Source organism: Podarcis tiliguerta (assembly GCF_965153285.1).
Source record: "Podarcis tiliguerta genome assembly, chromosome: 2".
Classification (NCBI taxonomy): domain Eukaryota; kingdom Metazoa; phylum Chordata; class Lepidosauria; order Squamata; family Lacertidae; genus Podarcis; species Podarcis tiliguerta.
In genome coordinates, this window is record NC_139535.1 from 73,811,856 (window position 1) to 73,831,000 (window position 19,145).

At 40.7% G+C, this 19,145-nt stretch overlaps 1 protein-coding gene across 5 annotated transcripts in view; it reads left to right on the forward strand.

The window, feature by feature from the left end:
- The window catches only part of HTR4 (5-hydroxytryptamine receptor 4), a 164,548-nt gene that overhangs the window by 13,968 nt on the left and 131,435 nt on the right, over positions 1-19,145 (forward strand). The window lies entirely within an intron of this gene.

Consider the following 19,145-nt stretch of genomic DNA (forward strand, 5'->3'; position numbering starts at 1 on the left):
GGTTAGTTGTTGGCATTCCCATGTGGTCACCAATGTTGATGCTTGGAGTGCTGGTGACACAGTGTATTTTGGTATATTTTGGTGCAGGGTTGGGGTACCTTGGGACTCTGCCCAGGCCATAACCCTCACTGGTCCTCCTGGAGTGTTTATGCCTGACTGTAACACATCACTGAACTGTGATAATACCTTTTGCTTGCCTGGATGGAGAAATATGCATAATACAGAGACTTGGTTCCTTTAGTGGGATTTCCTACTGTGTGCACATGTCATCTGTGCTGAAGGAACTGCACAGGCTGTTGGCTAGCTACTGAACCAAGTTTAATGTGGTAGTTCTGGTCTATGAAGCCATAAGCAGATTGGAACCAGGATATCAGAGGGGCTGCGTTCTCCTGTATAGACTGCTTAGGTTGCTGTGGCCTGTGGATAAGGCCTTCTTGACTGTACCACAACCTACAGCTCATTGGATGAGGGTCCAGAAGAGGGCCTTCTCCATTGTGGAGTGCTTTCCTTGTTGATACCAGGTGGGCACTGACCATGGGTTTCTGTCATAAATTGAAGGCATACCTGTTACCTTGGAGTTTCCATGACTGTTGGTACTAGTCCCTAGTGTCATTAATTACCGTAATGTTTTTGCTGATGACTCTTGATATTTAAAATTATTATTATCATTCAGCATTGCTATGTGAGATGTGCACTGCTTTAGTGTTTCCTTTATAGATGAAAAGTGGTATGGAGATATTTTAAATATAGTGGTATGTGATGAAACCTTTTGTTTCCTGTGCGGTTGTTGCTCCACTCCCTTTTGTTTCCTGAGCAAAACTAAAACTGGCATGTGGGCCCTGGCTGTCAACTCAGAAATGTGTGTCTGCACCTGAGAAAGGCTTGTCACCCTTGGTCCAGTGGGACACAGCTGTTGAATAATAACCAGGGCAGACTGAGAAATCCAGATTTAGGACAATGCTAGTCCTAAAGGAAGTAAACATTTATAGCGCCTCTAACTTAAGTTTGAGATGAAAACTGCTATGCCAGAGCAAAATCATTGGTTACCAAGGTAATCTTCTAGTCTATTGTCAGGCCTCACAGTATGGGGCAAGCTTGCTTCACTGTGTGTTTGTGTGTGTGTGTGTTTTGGGAGGTGGAGTAGAAACCACAATCTTTCATTACAGCAGCAGCTACAAAGCATGGTGGTAGATATAGTTAATGCATGTGAAGCGCTTTGAACAATTGAAAGTGCTATACAAATCATTATCTTGTTGTAATCCTTACAACCCTGTATGGTGAGAAAATATTATCGCCCATATTACAGCTGGGGAGGGCTGAGAGGGGGAAAGTGGTTTGCCCAAGTCCCCCTAGTGAATTCATGGTTGAGGTGAGTTTAAAACCAGGGCCTTCCTGACATGTCTCTTAGTCTCCTCAGCTGAGAAACTGACATATTTTGAACAAATTGGCATTTTGAACAAATATGAAATTATTTCTGTTCAAATTCAAACTCAGCAAGGAATTACTGGGTGAGATAGCTAAAAAATATCTACATCAATACACCATGTTGGAATGTTTATCTGGTTTTGGACTTAGTTGCTTGTTATATTTATGTGTGTTATGAGTTTATTACTTGAAAAAATGCTTTGAAAACTTCTGCTGAAAAACAAATCAATCTTTTTTAAAGGTGTGCTCATTTTTCTTCAGATCACTTTTGTTAGTTGTTAAACTATAAGTGCAAAGTTGCTGAACTATTTCCCTGGTACTGTGAAACTGAGAAGGACATGGGAGTTCAATTTAATGTAATGTAACCTCCAGCAGATACCTGTTCTCAGTACAAGATGTGTGGTTTTCTTAAAGAAGGTATACTGCATGCTATTGACATTAATAACAAAACAAAACTTGCTTTCCAATCCCATATGTAGCTCAAAATACCCCAGGGTTGTTGTCAAATTGGATTTACTAGCATGTAATATATAAACAGTCTTAAAAGGACAATGCCATCTTCTTAAGAATGCAATTGCTTCATAGATTCATAAGGTATCAGGTGCCTTCAGGAAAACACAGTATCCATTTGTACTTCTGTTCTGATTGTTGATGGTTCATTCACTTATCATTGAGATAATATGTGCTAGAGGAAGAAAAAAATGGAAATGGGAAAGTGGAGAAGTCACCCTTGCTGTTGTGATGGACAAATCATCAAAACTGTTTTGTTGGGGAAAGTACTATATTAGAACTGAAGATCTGGAAGGAGTATGTGCTTTGAAAAAGCCTGTATTTTGGATAAAGTCGTCATAGCACACAGGATAGCTAAGATGTGAGGGAGAAAACTAGACTGGCTTTTGAATTAAGGGGTTGCTGTCCTATCCAGAGAATTCAGTGTAATGAAATTACTGGTTGAGCAGAGGAGCATTGCCTGGATAGCCTGTATGTGTTGTCAGCTCCCACAGGTTCAGCACAGGTTGTGGAGAAGATTAATGCATTTTTAAATCGGGAATGGCATTTGGGTTGTGATTGAAGTGTGCTGAACAGTAGATGAATGGAGTACCTGGAAGAGTGTAGGTTGCTCAGTTTGGCTGGCAGGCGCAGACATCTTCATGCTCTCAGATGCAACTATTGCTGTTGTATAAGATGAACATCAGAACCTGGGACAGGGCACGGCTGCTAAAGCTAACTAGCAGGGTCCAGGTCAAAGCATAGTAATGAAATGTTGGTACAGCATTAATCAGAATCCAACAACATTGTTCTGAAGTATTGCCTACCATGGAAGAGAGCACCTTTCTGTGACAATGTTCTTGAATCTGAGAGATCCACTTCTGTAGCTTCTGGGTCTATTCTGACAGTGAATGAGCTAAAGTTGACTCTGTGGCGGAATCCTCTGTATCTGAGGATTTGGGGAATTGGGGAATGGGAAATTCTCAGGAGCATGGGATGGAGGAAGCATATTCCTTTCAGCATTTTTATATGCAGAGCTCTCTGAAGGGGTTTGTTTTGGTGGTTGTTTTCCTAGATGTTCCAGGAAATGAAGGTCTTTCCCTTTAATGTTTTAGTTCACCAGTTTCTGAGGATTATTAATTCCTAGTACTTGGGCAGGTATAGTATTGGCAGCATAGGCACCAACAGCATGGAACACCCCACGCTGCTGCATTTAAATTGTAGGATAGGTGAGAATTGGGGGGACATGAAGGATGAAGAAATATTGTCTATGATGCATCACAATTAAGGGACACAATGATAAGATACAATCCTGGTTTAAGACAGTTATTGCACGTTTCAATTCTCTTTGAGGTTTTTCCTTCACCGGAATAATTTTGCATAGCCCATGTTGAAATTACAGGCCTAACCATGAAACTCTGGGAATTGTAGTTCTGTGGTGGGACAACTCTCAGCACTCTTAACAAACCTTACTTCCCAGGATTCTTTGGGAGAAAGCAATGGCTATTTAAAGTGGTATGGCACTGCTTTAAATGCGTAGTGCAGAAGGGCTTCAGTTTCCCTGGGAACAAAGTATGTGTAACAGCAAGAGAGATCAATTGTTCTGAAAAAGCAAGAGGGGAAAATGACCAGTAACCATCTTTTAGTACTGTCTTTCTCAGTTCGCAAATGTTCATAGAGGTTTCATAAGATTTTTGTTACACTTTTGATGTCCTGAATATACTGTTCATGTATCCAATAAGCCCTGAGGCACAAAGCATTCTTGTTGTGTTTGTGACCAAAAAATGTGAACTGTTGTGTGTAGAAAGGCTATGACCCCTACAGCACAGATCTGCTACATTTTCTCATGGTATCATTTCTCCTCTACCTTCATCTCTGTTATGGCTTATGTTAAAAATTACCTTTCAGTGTCAACAGTCCTGTTTACATGTAATGAAATAAAACATCAGCAATTACTAGGGCCATAATTAAAACAAGAGACAAGGAAACAGACAGGAATCTGGAGTCTGTCTCTTTCCTTGAGCAAGCCCGTTTGCTTAATTTTGGGTTTTTACCTACACAGCATGCAAACATATGCAAGTATAATGATGTCATATTATTAAGGCCGGGGGGAGTTAGCCAATAGATGAGTATATGGATATTGATGAAGTCAGTAAAGATGAGTGCAAAATAAATGTTACCAAGCTTACTATTTATATCACTGTTTTAACTCTTAAGCCGTTTAGAAAGAGGATCAAGGAAGGAATACTAATGGACACCTCAAGCAATTCCTAGTATCCTCACATGGCACTTGCACAGTGATATATTGTAATGTAAATGTAATAGCGGTTGTGACAAAAAGAGGTTAACCTTGTTCCTCCCCTGAGATTTACGTGGTAATGTTGATGGTTCATACTGGGCAGTCTCTGAAGGGAAATTGGCTTGGGGGGGCGTATAGAGATTATGTGAATGCATTAATATTTTTATGGTATGAGTTCTAGATTCATGATATTATTATTTTATTTTATTTTATTATTATTATTATTAATGTATGGGGGTTCAGGGATGAGTAGTACCTCTGGTGGGGACACATCGTGCTCCTTCTGGGGTCCCCACCCTGCACTCAGCTCTCAGCTGTGGCTCCTAGAAGCTGTCAGCATGCGACAGCGGCCACACCCCAGGAATGGCTTCAACTGGCTGTCTAAACCAGGTGTAGGTAGCCGATGGCTTTCAAACCCTCAGTGAGTTAGGGACTTCACTCTGCATGTGAAAACACACTCTGGTGGATTGAGCAGACGAGACCAATAGTGAGTCCAAAGGCCAAGAAGGCAGTTTCTGCATGTGCTGTGGAGGGAATTGAGAAGCAGATGAGGCTCATCAAACTGGAAGGTAGCCCATTTGGGAGAAGGAAAACTCTGATCCTAAACCTCTGCTGCCTTGCAGTGATATTCATTTGTGAGAGAGGCTTTTAAAAACTTTTTAAAAACAGGTCAACAAGCTTGTCATCAGATTGCTGATGTGAGAATGATCACTGGTCATTAGATTTAAGCAGTGCTGAAAGGCATGTGCAAAACAATGATTAGAATTACATATCAATTCACGGTATTTGTATTTATGGATTTAAAATCAGGTTGTTCACAGTTAAAATAATTGCTTGTGTGTGACATTGCAGTGTTCATTGTTTGCAAAACCATACATTAAAAAAGATGAATGAAATAATAAAAATGTAATGATCTCAGACAGGCAAGCAACCCTCGATAAGAATTAATGACTCTCCGGCAGTTTATGGTACTTTTATTTACAAAAACACATTGAGAGTGTGGCTTCTAGCCTGCTCCCATCGAAGGAGTTGTTCAGTCTGAATCTCCACCCCTCTCACAACAGGAAGGACACCAGATTCCTGCCCTCCCCCTCTTGCCCTTCCATTGCACTCTGACCTTGTCCAGTCTCCGAGAACAGGGGCTGAGAGGTTGGACTTCCCCCTCCCCACTTCCACTAGACAGACTTCATCCTCTGCCTCTCTGCTGGTTGCCTAGTAACCCTCTGACTGCCTCCTAACTCTCCCCCTGCTTGAGAGCTATCTGTGTCTGTGACTTCTTCGTGAAGGGGAGCTTGACCCCCCCTTCCCATCTCTGTCAGTTTTCATCTGCAGAGCCAGCCTCTGTCTCACTTGGTTCAATTTCTGAGTCTGACTCTTCCCCTGCACTCAGTTGAAAAAGAAAAGAGCAGAAAATAACAAATAAAAAGTAAGTGTATTTTTAAATTTGAATACGCTAATTTAATTTTGTCCCAGAAGTTTATTGCATGACAATATTGAGTGGGTGTTATGAACCTCCCACTTCCTAGGTTTCCCACTTCCTAGGTTTGAATGTGTCCTTAATATCCAGTTAGACTAGTCTCCTCATAGTAGTAGTAAACCAACCAGCCTAATTAATGTAAAATTGAAGGAAGAATTGACACCCCCACCCCCAATGCTAATGACTGGAGGGAGAGTTCCTGAAAGTTCCTGCACAGCTTTATAGCTGAAACTAGATAAATAAAGATAACCACAATGGCCTTGTGTTACAAGCAGGTGGTAAACTGGAATTCAGAATTTGAACTAGTAAGCAGTACAGATGGCTGTTTGGTTGACCTTCTATTTATTTGTCATAATATCTAAAGAATTAAAGTTAAACCTTCGAAACTGTCAAAATAAGCAACATTATTCCATAGACCATTGTATTAAACCTTTCCATCTTCAGGGCATAACATTAGTTGTGTGACATTAGCACAGTCTGGTTCTACACGTTTGCTTTTATTTTATTTGAATCCTATTCAGCATTGCCAAAGTGGTTCCAGGGCAGATCACAACAATAAAAGTATGCAGTAACATCAGTTTGAAACTTTTAAAGCCAGCATGGCAATGCATAATTCACTTCAACACTTACTGTATCTTTTTCGTGTATAACACGCCCACATGTATAAGACAAGCGCTATTTTTTGGGACTGCAACAAAAAATATTCTGAGGGAAATTGATCAAAGTTGTACAACTTTTTTGGGAGGGAGGTTGCCCAGAGTTGCCAGTCGCTCTACAGACTGCAAAGGCAAATCGCCTGCCCCCCTGCTATCCATGTATAGGATGACCTGCAATTTTGGCTAATTCTTTCTTAAGAAAATATATCATCTTATACATGGAAAAATACTGTATTTCCCAAGATGATACAAGTGGCTCTGGGTGGCTACATGCATCCCTCCCTATATGGATATAAACTGGGTGTAATCGTATTAGGGACGCGGGTGGCGCTGTGGGTTAAAGCCTCAGTGCCTAGGGCTTGCCAATCGAAAGGTCGGCGGTTCGAATCCCCGCGGCGGGGTGCGCTCCCGCTGTTCGGTCCCAGCGCCTGCCAACCTAGCAGTTCGAAAGCACTCCCAGGTGCAAGTAGATAAATAGGGACCGCTTACTAGCGGGAAGGTAAATGGCGTTTCCGTGTGCGGCTCTGGCTCGCCAGAGCAGCGATGTCATGCTGGCCACGTGACCCGGAAGTGTCTTCGGACAGCGCTGGCCCTTGGCCTCTTTGAGTGAGATGGGCGCACAACCCTAGAGTCTGTCAAGACTGGCCTTTTAATCGTATTCCTTTGCATCCCCTTTTCACCATTATGTGCAGAAGTTGTATAGACACTTCTGACTGGTATTTTAAGCAATGAGTGACTTCAAACAATTAATGCTTAAATAAGAAGTCTTATATCTCTGTTGTGAAGCCAAGTTACAATGGCAAGGTATTATCCTAAAGACTTATAAAATGGCTGGACAAAAAAATCTGTGGGTCAAGGGATAACTGCTGTAAAATGCACCAGGAAATTAATAATGCATTGTGTTTTAAAATGTATGGATTTAAACCTGAGGCATCCTACAAGCATTGGAAGTTGTACAAATTCTGCACTTGGGTTTTAATTCACATGCATAAATAGCTTTTCTTCCTTTTTGGCAAGAGGCCAGAAATGTACACACACAGAGATTATAGCTACACAAACACACAGCCCTCTGCTGAATTTATCATCCAACTCAGGGATGGGTAATATGTGGCTTTCTAAACAGAGGCTGCAGCTCAGGACTGAGTTGAGTTTGGTGATTTCTTACTGTTGTGTTTTTTCCATGCAGTTGTTTTTCCTGCTAAAGAGCACTAAGAGGCTTCTGTATAGGAGTAACATTATGACTCTTAATGATTTTTTTCTCCCATGTAGATTTCAGTGCTACTAATTTCAGCAGTTGCAAAAGCTGCCTCCATCTCTTCTGCAGAATATGAAATTCAAAGTTAGTTTCTCTCTAGTTTAAACCTGTGTTCTCTTTTAGCAACTAAAAACAACATAAATTGCCTTTTAGAGTATTTTGTCTGAAAATCGTGGGCTTTTTAATGAAAGTGATTAAAAACAAACAAACCACAACCATTCCAGCTCTCAAAGAGTAGTATTAAAGCAGCAAGTATACATAGTTAATTAATTATACTTAAGTCCAGGTAACTTATTAGATTGTTTATATAATTTGTTCAGTGATGTACTTCTGCAATTGCTGACATCCATTTCAGCAAACATGTAGACTTAGCTTGAGTGTTCTGTAAATGTCCTTGTGTATTACCTCAGTGATTTGAGTTCTTCTGATCTTTATTTAGTATTCTAACTGACTCAAATATTTTTGTTCCAGAATTATCAAAACAACTAGCCAACAGAAACACATGTTCAATGTCATTGCTATGGAATATGTCCAGGTTTTTTTTTTTTTTAATTAAGCTGTGATGATATCATTGCTTTACATTGGATAAAATCATTAACACTGCATCAACATTTTTCTTCTCAGAAGTAATAGAATTAACCCTAAACATTTCCTTTGAACTGGAAGTTGTGTAAAAGTGCTTTGAGAAGCTGAGGTTTGTCTTAAAGTTTTGTACAGCAAAAGGCCATGACCCACTTCTGGATCCAGATCCACTAGTTGAAGACCAGTGATATAGATAATATAACTATTGAAAGATGGCAATGTTTTGTGTATTTCTGTATATATAGGCACTGGGTGACATATCCAAAACCAGTTTGAAGTTCACATCGTGATAATTGTTTCATAAAATTTGAGCCAGCAATATATTGAGAATCACAATGTGTGTAAGGGTAAGGCAATATCTGGTTTTCAACATTGCAATAACTCACCAGCTAAACATTGCAATGTTATCACCAGTTAAAGCTAGCAAAATCATCAGCTAAACACAGCAATCTGCCACAATGTCTGAAATATGGATTTAACTATACAGAGGTGAGCAGGACAATGTCCTGGCAACTGCTACTACTTAGGGGTCTAAAACAGATAAATAACAATATTATCAATCAACACACACTCAGTTTTATCAGCAGGCAAGCCAAAATGCATCCCAACAGGACTTTTGGGTTTGGGCTTGGCTACCAAATGGTGGTATTCAGGACAATCCAAAGTATGGTGATAAGTCATAGTGAATACAATTAATGTGTGACTGCCGGACTGCAAGCAGGCCTGCTAGGAGGCAGAAGCAGCAGTGGCAGAAAAAGTTTGCCACGAACCGTGGTATGTGTCGGCAGTAGCAGTGACAACCTGCAAGGCCTGGTGGTGGTGGCGGCACAATCAGCGGTGGCTTGCGAGTCCTCGTAGCAGCGACGGGAAGGGGCAGAAGTAGCAGCGGCAGCCTGCAAGGTCTCATGGGAGCAGAAAAAGCAGTGGTGGCCTGCGAGGTAGTGATGGGAGCTGAGCTGAACTACAAGTACATACAATATACAAATCCAGCATATATCTACTTCTGGTAATCTTATTTGAACTACAGAATGAGCTTTTTTAAAAGGTACAGTTCACCTTTCAACACTCCTGCCTGATATAACAGTTCCTTGACTACTATGCTTTGACTAGGGACAAGTGTTTGAGACAGTCTTCTGTAGAGTTCTTAAAATAACTTGGCAAATATCTAATAATAGGCTCCTTAAGTGTTACATTTTAAAGCCAGCGTGTCTCAGTAGTTGTCTGCGTACAGGAAGAAGCACTTGTAATTTGTTTAAGGGTACTTGGTTTTGTTACCCCTCCCCTGTTCACTTAAGTTTTAGCTATCTTTTAAAGTCATCTAACTAGTCATCTCTTTAGCAAGCTGCAAAGCATTTCATAATCCCTAGGACATTCTATCTCTTGTTTATTATTATTATTCATTAGAAATCAGGCAGAGGAGCCTAAAATAAGAAAACCCAAGGGAGACGCCAATGGCTTGACTCAGAAGAACATGTTTAGGTAAAGTCACACCAAGCAAAAACACACCAAGCAACTAAGGGTCCTCCCAGACGAAAAATGACAAACACCAGGCACATTGATTATCATTCTTCATGGAAGTTGAAAGATGAAGCAAAAAATAGTATCATGTACAGGATGCTCTGCAATATTGTTGGTACTGAATCAAATGGAAGAACATTTCTGAGACATATTCCGGGCAGTAGCTAGTGAGTCAGAGGCATTGTGCCAGAAGCATCTGGTTCCAGTGACAGTGATAGAGGGATGATATGACACCCAGCAAGATCAGTCTCCCCCCCTCTGTCCTTCGCTGCTGGATAGAGGAGGACTGTTCCTATGCAGCAGGCTCCTTGTATTGTGTATCTAGCTGTGTAGGAAATAGACCTTTTACAACTCGGCGTTCAGCTGCATCTCTCCAACCAAGGTTCCCAAATCTAATCCAGTGTGGCGTAATGGTTAGAGTGTTGGACCTAGGACCTGGGAGAACAGGGTTCAAATCCCCACTCAGCCATGAAGCTGAGAAACATTGCCTTTCCCCCCCTATGAAAATGTCAATCCCCCCCCCTTCTTACCATGCATACAACTGGTCAACAGTTAATCCAAGCAAAGTATATATATATATATTGTCCATTAAGTTTAGCCATAACTTTTGAATAGTTTGCATTGAACATGCGATCTTTGCCATAAAATCTTATCTGCGTCTTCAGCAAAAAGCATATTTGGTAGCAGCACTAGGAAAGATAATGACTAGGAGAACCAATTAGTCAATTAGTGTAGGAAGTACGCAGTTACTTGAAACTCATGCTGGTCACCTGAATTGTTAGTTTTTGGGTAAAGGGACTCTTTCTCACACCTTACTTACACAGGGGAGAAACCATTTAAATATATGGAGTGTGGGAAATGCTTCAGTCATAGGGGAATGCTAAGAATACACCAACAAACTCTTGCAGGGAAGAAGCTATGTTGAGATTCCTACATTGCAGGGCGTTGAACTGAATGACAGATGGTGGTCCCTCCCAACTCTCCAGTTCTATGATTCTAACGCAAAACCTTGCAAGTTCCATTGATACATTTTACAAATGTGTCCATCTGTCTCTTTCCTCAACAACATGATATAAAGCTTTTGCCAAGCTGTATGTCTCCCCCGGCTCCACAACCTAGTAAGCTTACTGAAGTATAAGAAAATTGCTTCCATGTGAGTTGTAAGGAGTCCGGTTGTTTCTACAGCATAAATTCCTTATAGCAAAGTTAACTGATGACATACTTACTGACACTAGTGTATAATACATGCCACTTGATAGTGGCATATTTTCTACACTTGTGAACGTAGGATGTCATAGTTCCTTTTTAGATCCCTTGCCATTGAGCAATTTGATTGCACATTCTCTAGAACAGGTGTGAGGAACCTTTGGTCCTCCAGGTGTTGCTGAACTACAGTTCCTGTCAGCCCCAGAAGCATGTGGAGGACCAAAGCTTCCCTACACCTGTTCTAGAAGGACTGTTTTAATTCAAAAGAAAAATGGCTGCACATTAGTTGGACTGTTTCATGTACTTTACCACTAGCTCTGGTCCATGGGGTCACGAAGAGTCGGACACGACTAAACGACAGCAACGACATAATGCAATTGCAGCCAAATTGTGGTTTCCCAAACTCTCCAGCTGTTTTTGGACTACACCTACCATCATCCCTAGCTAGCAGAACCAGTGGTCAGGGATGATGGGAACTGTAGTCCAAAAACACCTGGAGACCCAAGTTTGGGAAACTTTGAGCCAAATTAATGAAATACTAACACAGAACGCAGCATTCTTTGTCATTGTTCTTTCACAACTCCAGTCTACCTTTGAACAACCTTTCAAACTGCAGTACTAGGAAATACTTGTTTAGATAATCTTTTATAGCACTAAGAATGGTTTTTGAGATAGTGTTTTCTTTTTTTAGTTCCTCGAAAATGGGCATATGGTGATCACATAACAGCTTTCACTATCAGTGATACACCTTTGCCAACCAGTAAGGAATGTTTTAATAAGGAAGGTTGCACGATTTCTTAGGTGTTCTCTTGAGTGGGCAGATCAGCAGGGTGTTCAGTCATGAGAAGTAAAAAAATAAAAAAGTGACCATTGCCAAACAGCTGCAGTGGTGTTTATTAACTTATTTTTTTTAATGGGCCATTGTCGTACCTTCTGTATAGGCCATATGCTCCTCAACAATTTATTTTATGGTGACAGAAGATTTATAGGGCCCTTGAATTACTGTAACTTCTAGAAGTGAAGAATGGACCTTTGTTATTTTAAAGGCAACTAAGTTGTAAAATGAATTAGAAAGGTGTGTTGTTTATCTGACCCGCTTGATAACATATTCAAGCTGCTGAATATGTGAAGCACGAGGACAATGCAGTGGGCCCCGCCACTCACACGAGGGTTTGGTTCTGGGGGTCTGTGTGCAAAGCCGAAATTGTGCAAAGTCAGGAGCCATCAGAACCATATGCAAGGCAGAAGGCTGCTTATCAGGCTCTGGGAGGGTTGTGGGAGGGTCCTGGAATGCCCTCTCACGCCTCCTTGCCTCCTTCCCAGAGCCCTGGTAAAGGTAAAGGTAAAGGTAAAGGTACCCCTGCCTGTACGGGCCAGTCTTGCCAGACTCTAGGCTTGTGCGCTCATCTCACTCTAATGGCCAGGAGCCAGCGCTGTCTGAAGACACTTCCGGGTCACGTGGCCAGCGTGACAAGCTGCATCTGGCGAGCCAGCGCAGCACACGGAACGCCGTTTACCTTCCCGCTGGTAAGCGGTCCCTATTTATCTACTTGCACCCGTGGGTGTTTTTGAACTGCTAGGTTGGCAGGCGCTGGGACCGAACGACGGGAGCGCACCCCGCCGCAGGGATTCGAACCGCCGACCTTTCAATAGGCAAGTCCTAGGTGCTGAGGCTTTAACCCACAGCGCCACCCACGTCCCTAGAGCCCTGATAAGCAAGGAAAAAATGGGTGGGGAAAAATAAATAAATGGGAAGGTGGGATTGGGGTTTTACCTTCTTTCTTTCTTTCTTTCTTTCTTTCTTTCTTTCTTTCTTTCTTTCTTTCTTTCTTTCTTGCACCACCACCAGCATAAGGTTGTGAGTAGATACATAAAGTGAGTGCAAGTTGTAATTGCTTAAGTGATGAGCAATGCCTGCCAAGAAATATTGTATACCTGTTCCATATACTCATTTGCACAAATAATACCTAAATGTTTGAAAAGGACAAAACATTGTGGGAGGGGAGAATTGATAAACATAAAAGGTTTGTTAACTTTTTTGAATAACCCAGACATTTTGCTAGCTAAGATGTTGCTCACATATAGAATGTCATGATGACATCTGAGATGGGAGCAGGGTTAATGGTGAATCTGGAAAAGTGAGGTAATAGGTTGTCATCTGCAGGGAGTAAATAAAACACAACTGTTTCTCCTGCTTCCCTGATAACCATATTTGTAAGTCAGTTTGTTACATTGACAGTGATGGTTTGTTGATGATACTGAAAATGCTCAGTTTGGCCTATGTTCCTAACAAGCTGTCCCAAAGAAGCCTGAGAATGGGATTGGGGGAGGGGTGGAGGAAGAGGTGTGAATACTTAATTTGTCTCTTTATTATGGCTGGCTGTTTGGGGTTTTGGAGTTGGAGTTAGGCCCATTGTAACTGGATTACGTTAATCCAACACATATTTAAGAACACCAAGTTAAATATTTTAGGAATCAAATGTGATTTGGATCATTCCCAAGTTAAATTTAGCTTCACAAATTAATTACTGGAAAACTTCACAGATTTTCCTGTTAAATAAAATGTTCCTGCACGTTTATCCACTGAGAGGCAAGCAAACAGTGTTCTCTGTTTGAGGATTTAGGATCTGGTGTGGACATGACATTTGCTGCAAGGACCTGGCATGTCATCTCCTTCCATGGCAGTCACCAGCATAAAGAAACCTGCTATGAGAGAACCCTAAATCTCATAACAGGTCATATTCCTGGGGCATGCGTGGAATTCATTGTATGGAGCCAGTATTGTCTGTCTGAACTACCTCACTTTCACTGAGGAGGGAGCATTAAAATTTTCTCATTAAGATAAAAGATAATTCCATCTTGATGGAGACTTCTAACCATTTTACATTGACCATAAGAATGTCAAGTTTTCAGATCTGAATTGAGCTTTGCCCGTTCCTCTGTCCTGAGATCTGTGCAGCTCAAAACCTAGCCACCTTTGACTTTTTAGCTAAAACACTTGGTACTTTACCTTTTGAGTTCTCACGAGGAAAGTGAAGATGCAGCGAGTATTGTTTTGTTCTTTCTAATGGATTTTTAAGCAGAAGGACTGGATTTTTATTTTTATTTTACTAGATTTGTCAATTGGATTCATTTGAATTATGAAGTAAACAAATAATGAATCGGGATGCTAGACTGAAAGCCCATAATGCACTTATAATATTGCAGTTAATATTGCAGGCAATACACCATCTAATCCTTTTTGTTGATCAAAAGACCAATAATTACATTGTCCTTTGCAATGCCTGTGGTTTTTTTGTGGGTTTTTTTTTGTGGGGGGAGGCGGAGATTTGGTTTCTCAACCCTTCCAGCACACTTTGATCTCTAGGTTTAGTTCCACCGTCCTCTGACCCATCTCAACTGCTCCCTGGTCCTTATTGTTGTTGTCACCATTTTTGAATTGCTTATGCTCTACATATAATGCGTACACACGATGCATTAATGTAGCTGTTTTAAAGAAAATAAATATGGTAGCAGCTATGTCTGAAAATTGCAATGGCAAATGCAAAGGAAAAGGAAATGTGGAGGCAGCGGAGTATAAGTTTGGCAATTTGAATGAATAACTCAAACTGGCCTGCATGTGGTCCTGCTCTGTGCACTTTGGAGTAAATTCCACTGCAGTCAATGAACTTGTTCCCTAACAAGTGTACATAGCTTTGAAGTTTAGTTGTTATGCTATTTACATGGTATGCGCTGAATCTAAAAATTGAGTGAAGATGCAATTTTTGCTACTTTAGAGAGGTGTGTGAGAGAGGTTTATAGGAATCGAAAAACAAAATGAGAATATGAAAAAGCAAAATGTAAAAGACTAATGCAAGAGAGCAATTAAATGCAGATGGCCTAAAATTCTATACATCTGAGCATAATGGAAGAAAAGCTGCTGAACCCTTCTAGAAAAAATGGATTCTGTTGGGGGGGGGTTGCTTCTGGCAGTTGCCTCCTGCCTTAAAATACAATTCAGATGAGTTCCATGCATGTAAGGCAAGTGCTTGTTCTGAATCATATAATTACAAAACTTGGCAGCATTACCCAGTCATCACTAGAGCAGACTGGGTATCTGTTGCAGAATTAGCTATGCGTTTCCTGAAACATCCAAGTGCCATTACTTCAGTTTTTAGCAGCAACTGTCCAGGTGAAGGTGCTAGATCAGGAGTAAAGGTAAAGGTATAGGACCCCGACAGATAAGTCCAGTTGCGAATGACTCTGGGGTTGCGGCGCTCATCTTGCTTTACTGGCCGAGGGAGCCGACATTTGTCCACAGACAGTTTTTCTGGGTCATGTGGCCAGCCTGACTAAGCCGCTTCTGGTGAAACCAGAGCAGCACATGGAAACGCCATTTGCCTTCCTGCTGGAATGGTACCTATTTATCTACTTGCACTTTGATGTGCTTTCGAACTGCTAGGTTGGCAGGAGCTGGGACTAAACAACGGGAGCTCACCCCGTCACGGGGGTTCGAACCTCCAACCTTCCTATCCGCAATTCCAAGGCTCAGTGGTTTATACCACAGCCCCACCCATGCCCCCAGACCAGGAGTAGGGGACTTGTAATCTTCTAGACTTTCATTGGACTCCCACTTCTATCAACAACAGCCAACATGACCAATGATCAGGATTAATGGGAAGTAATCCTGAAACATCAGGTAGGGCATATATTCCTCACCCCTGCTCAAGATTTTAATGGTTGTCAGACAGGGGCATGGGGGGCAAAACACAAGCAGCTGTGTTTGTTCATGGGTTTATTTTGTTTCTGGGTACCCTTTCACAACCAGTATTTTTCTTTGTGGATACATTGTCCTTAAAGAAAAAGCTGTGTAAGTTGCCCTCCGTGAATGCCTTGACATTCGTGTTTTACTTTACAATCCATATATACTGTTTTCCTTATAGGTACACTATCTCTGTGAAGGGAAACATACTGTGTGAAGCAGCTTTTGGTCTCTGCTGAATGCTTGTAGGGGAATACAAGCACAGGATTTTCATGTCCATTACTTCTTCACCTTGTGTTCAAGCCCCACTTTTTGGAACCATTATAGAATATCTGCAATGGCATGCTCCCTTTGCTTCTCGGGGAAAGGACACTGGAGAAGTTTGTGGAACAGCTGAGTGACTCCTGATGTCTGCCTCATGAGACCAGACTTTACGGACTTGTCTGAAAGACGTGTGCTACCACGTGTGCACTTAACTCTGTACCGAGTTGACAACACAGACTTATGAAGAAAAACAGAATACAGCTTTCAGCAATGTAAGCAACTCAGTTGAACTAAGTGCAGTTGCCAAAATGAAATTTGCTGCAGCTATTTTTCTTCCAGAACATCAAGAATAAAATTATCATGGGGCTTATTAGAAATTCCCTATAAAATCATATTGCGTCCGAGATCACATACTAAAAACTTTATTAAATCAAGCTAGCTTAGTGCTTAAAATCTAAAAGCATTTTAATAGATCTTCACTCTGGCCTCTTTGTTATATGCAGTGAAATAAATTCTAAAGTGTTTTAAGGCATCTGAATTTGAGAACAGTTTTGTACAGGAAGACTCGAAAATAAGTGAAGAGTGAGTCAACAAATTACTTGCCCTCCATTAACTAGTTTTCTGTTGTCTTATCTCAAGTTTTCTCTCTCTTATGATGATTATGTTGTGACAAAAGTAGGTTCTTCCCTCTTCCTCTTTACTCCTACATTGTAAAACAAACCAGTTCTGATCCAGGGTACCATCAGCTTTGGTGGAATCCAACCTTTCCTTGGGTTTTAGAAATTTGCAACTGCTCTACTAGATGGCATGTCAGAATACCATTGTCCTATGAAGAGCTTATAAAGGCCTGTCTAAACAATCAAAGTGCTTTGTAGTTGGTTATTTCTAAATGGGAATTGGATGATCTTCAGGGCCTTTCTAAAACATTTTGATGTCTGAGTCAAAGGACAAGGTGGCAACCCCTGTCCCCACAATGTACAGAACCCCAGCTAGATTTGCAATTGAATTTTACTTCAACAGTGGCAATGGGAAAACATCGTTCACCATATCTTGGGGAGTGGCTGGGGAAACCCAGCCAGATGGGCGGGGTATGTAGAAATAAATAAATACATACATACATACATACATACATACATACATATTATTTATTAATAATTTGTTATCTTAGGGCAGTAAGTTAGCTTAGGGTGATGCACAGAGTAGGCCACATGGCTTTCACAGCTCTGACTTCCCCCAATCCCTTGTCCCCATCCCTTGGCTGTCCCAGGCTCAGCCATCTTACCTTGCATAATGGTGGGCTAGGCCTGGGAATATTCATATGGAATGTGTGTGGCACTCATGCTTGGTGCCAAGATGTTTTCCAAACACCTTTCGGTCCCTTGTCTTCATATCTTATCACTGGTCCTGGTTCACCTATATATATATATATATATATATATATATATATATATATATTCAGAACTATTTTGTTAAACCTGTTTTGTTTTCATGCTCTGCAGTGAGCATACATTGTGCCATGGCAACAAAGGCAAGCTGCGGTAATTGTTGCCTAGTGCATATGGCCTTTACAACATGAAATCACCCAGGGAAGAAAGGAATTTTATGAGTAGGAAATAATTCATTAAGATAATGCATCACTAGGCTTATAATGCCTGCTTGGAAATGGAGTGTGAGAGGCGGCAATATTGTTCTGTTAACTTCTGTGGGAACTTTCTAACTGATTTGTGTGTAGAGATGAATGAAATTTGTTTTGGTCCACATTTTAAAATGATCCCAGACTTGTCTTCAGGTTGTACTGATAAGCAGGTACTATTATGTGTATTGTATGGAAGATTCCATATAAAATGCATGCAATTTAACTGTAAATACTTTGAGGGGTTTTTTAAAAAAAAACCCAAAGAAATGGGAATGGATTTGTGAGTGTGTGCATGCAAAGCTCTCATGGAATGGAAGGACACTGATTTGTCAATCCATACTTACTTGGGACATGAATTGTTTGTAGCTAAATAATTTTCATTTAAACATTTAAGGCACATTTGGGGGACTGGGCATAAAACCAAGTTTCCATTTGAAACAACACAGACTTGATTTTTTTCCATACATCCAGTTTATTGAATAAAAACTTATATTCTTGCCCCCTCTTGGGATAAATGGGAGAGTCTTTTGTGTAATAGCTATGAAGATCTAGGACACTTCTAGACATTACCTATTTTGCAATGGGATTCAGGCTGCATCTACATAGCTATAAGAAAAAACACTCTGAAAATACAGTACTCTGAAAAAAAGTTTCAAAGCTCACAATGAAAAATTTAATAGCCTTCCAATTTCAGCTCTACAGCACCATCTGGTGTCACAATGTTATAATGCATTTTTATTTCTAAATAATATTTTTACCAATGTAGCTGAGTCCCCAGTCACATATTGGCAAATCCGGGCTCAGCAATTATAGTAGCTTGGTGGCACAACAAACCCACTTCCCCAAAAGACTGGACTTTTTATGATATGGAAGGTGTTGGGAAAATGCAATGGAGGATGTGGGATAACACTTGCTTTGTCATCTAACATCCTTGCAAACAAATTGGAATAAATGCTCATTAAATAGCAGTTATCTATGTCCCTGCAAACAAATCAGGACAAATAGCCAATAAGCAGGTTGGCTGAAAGCACCCCTCATTTTCTTTGTGGTGTGCTCTATACAGTATTTATTGATTTCTAGAACTTTATATCCTACCCATCAGTGTTATTGGAAATCTTTGAGTAGCTTACAGGAAAGACTGAAAATACCACAATAAACACAGTAACATAGCACAGCAGAAAACTATTTCAGAATAGTTTAAGCATTAAAAACTTCATAGATTAAACTAGGCATATGAATGTCCTCATACTATATACATGTACTGCCTCTTTTTAAAATGCTGAAGACCCTCTACTGCTTACCATCATACTATTTGCAAGGAAAAATACGAATCAATATCTCATTTTCAGTGAGTATGTAATAAGTTATGTGAGCATAACTCCAGTTATGGCATCCCATTTATACAAGACACAAAGGGTTTGTTTTCCATTTTTTTTATGAAACATAACGAAGCAATGATTTTGTGTATTGTATTTGGTAGCTGGATTTGTTTGATGCTGCTTATCAGTGGGAAGCAAGTTACTGTGAGTGTAAAATTCTGAATCCAACCCCTGGTTTTAATGAAAGATCCCTACAGCTCCAAAGCTTTGGTGCATGG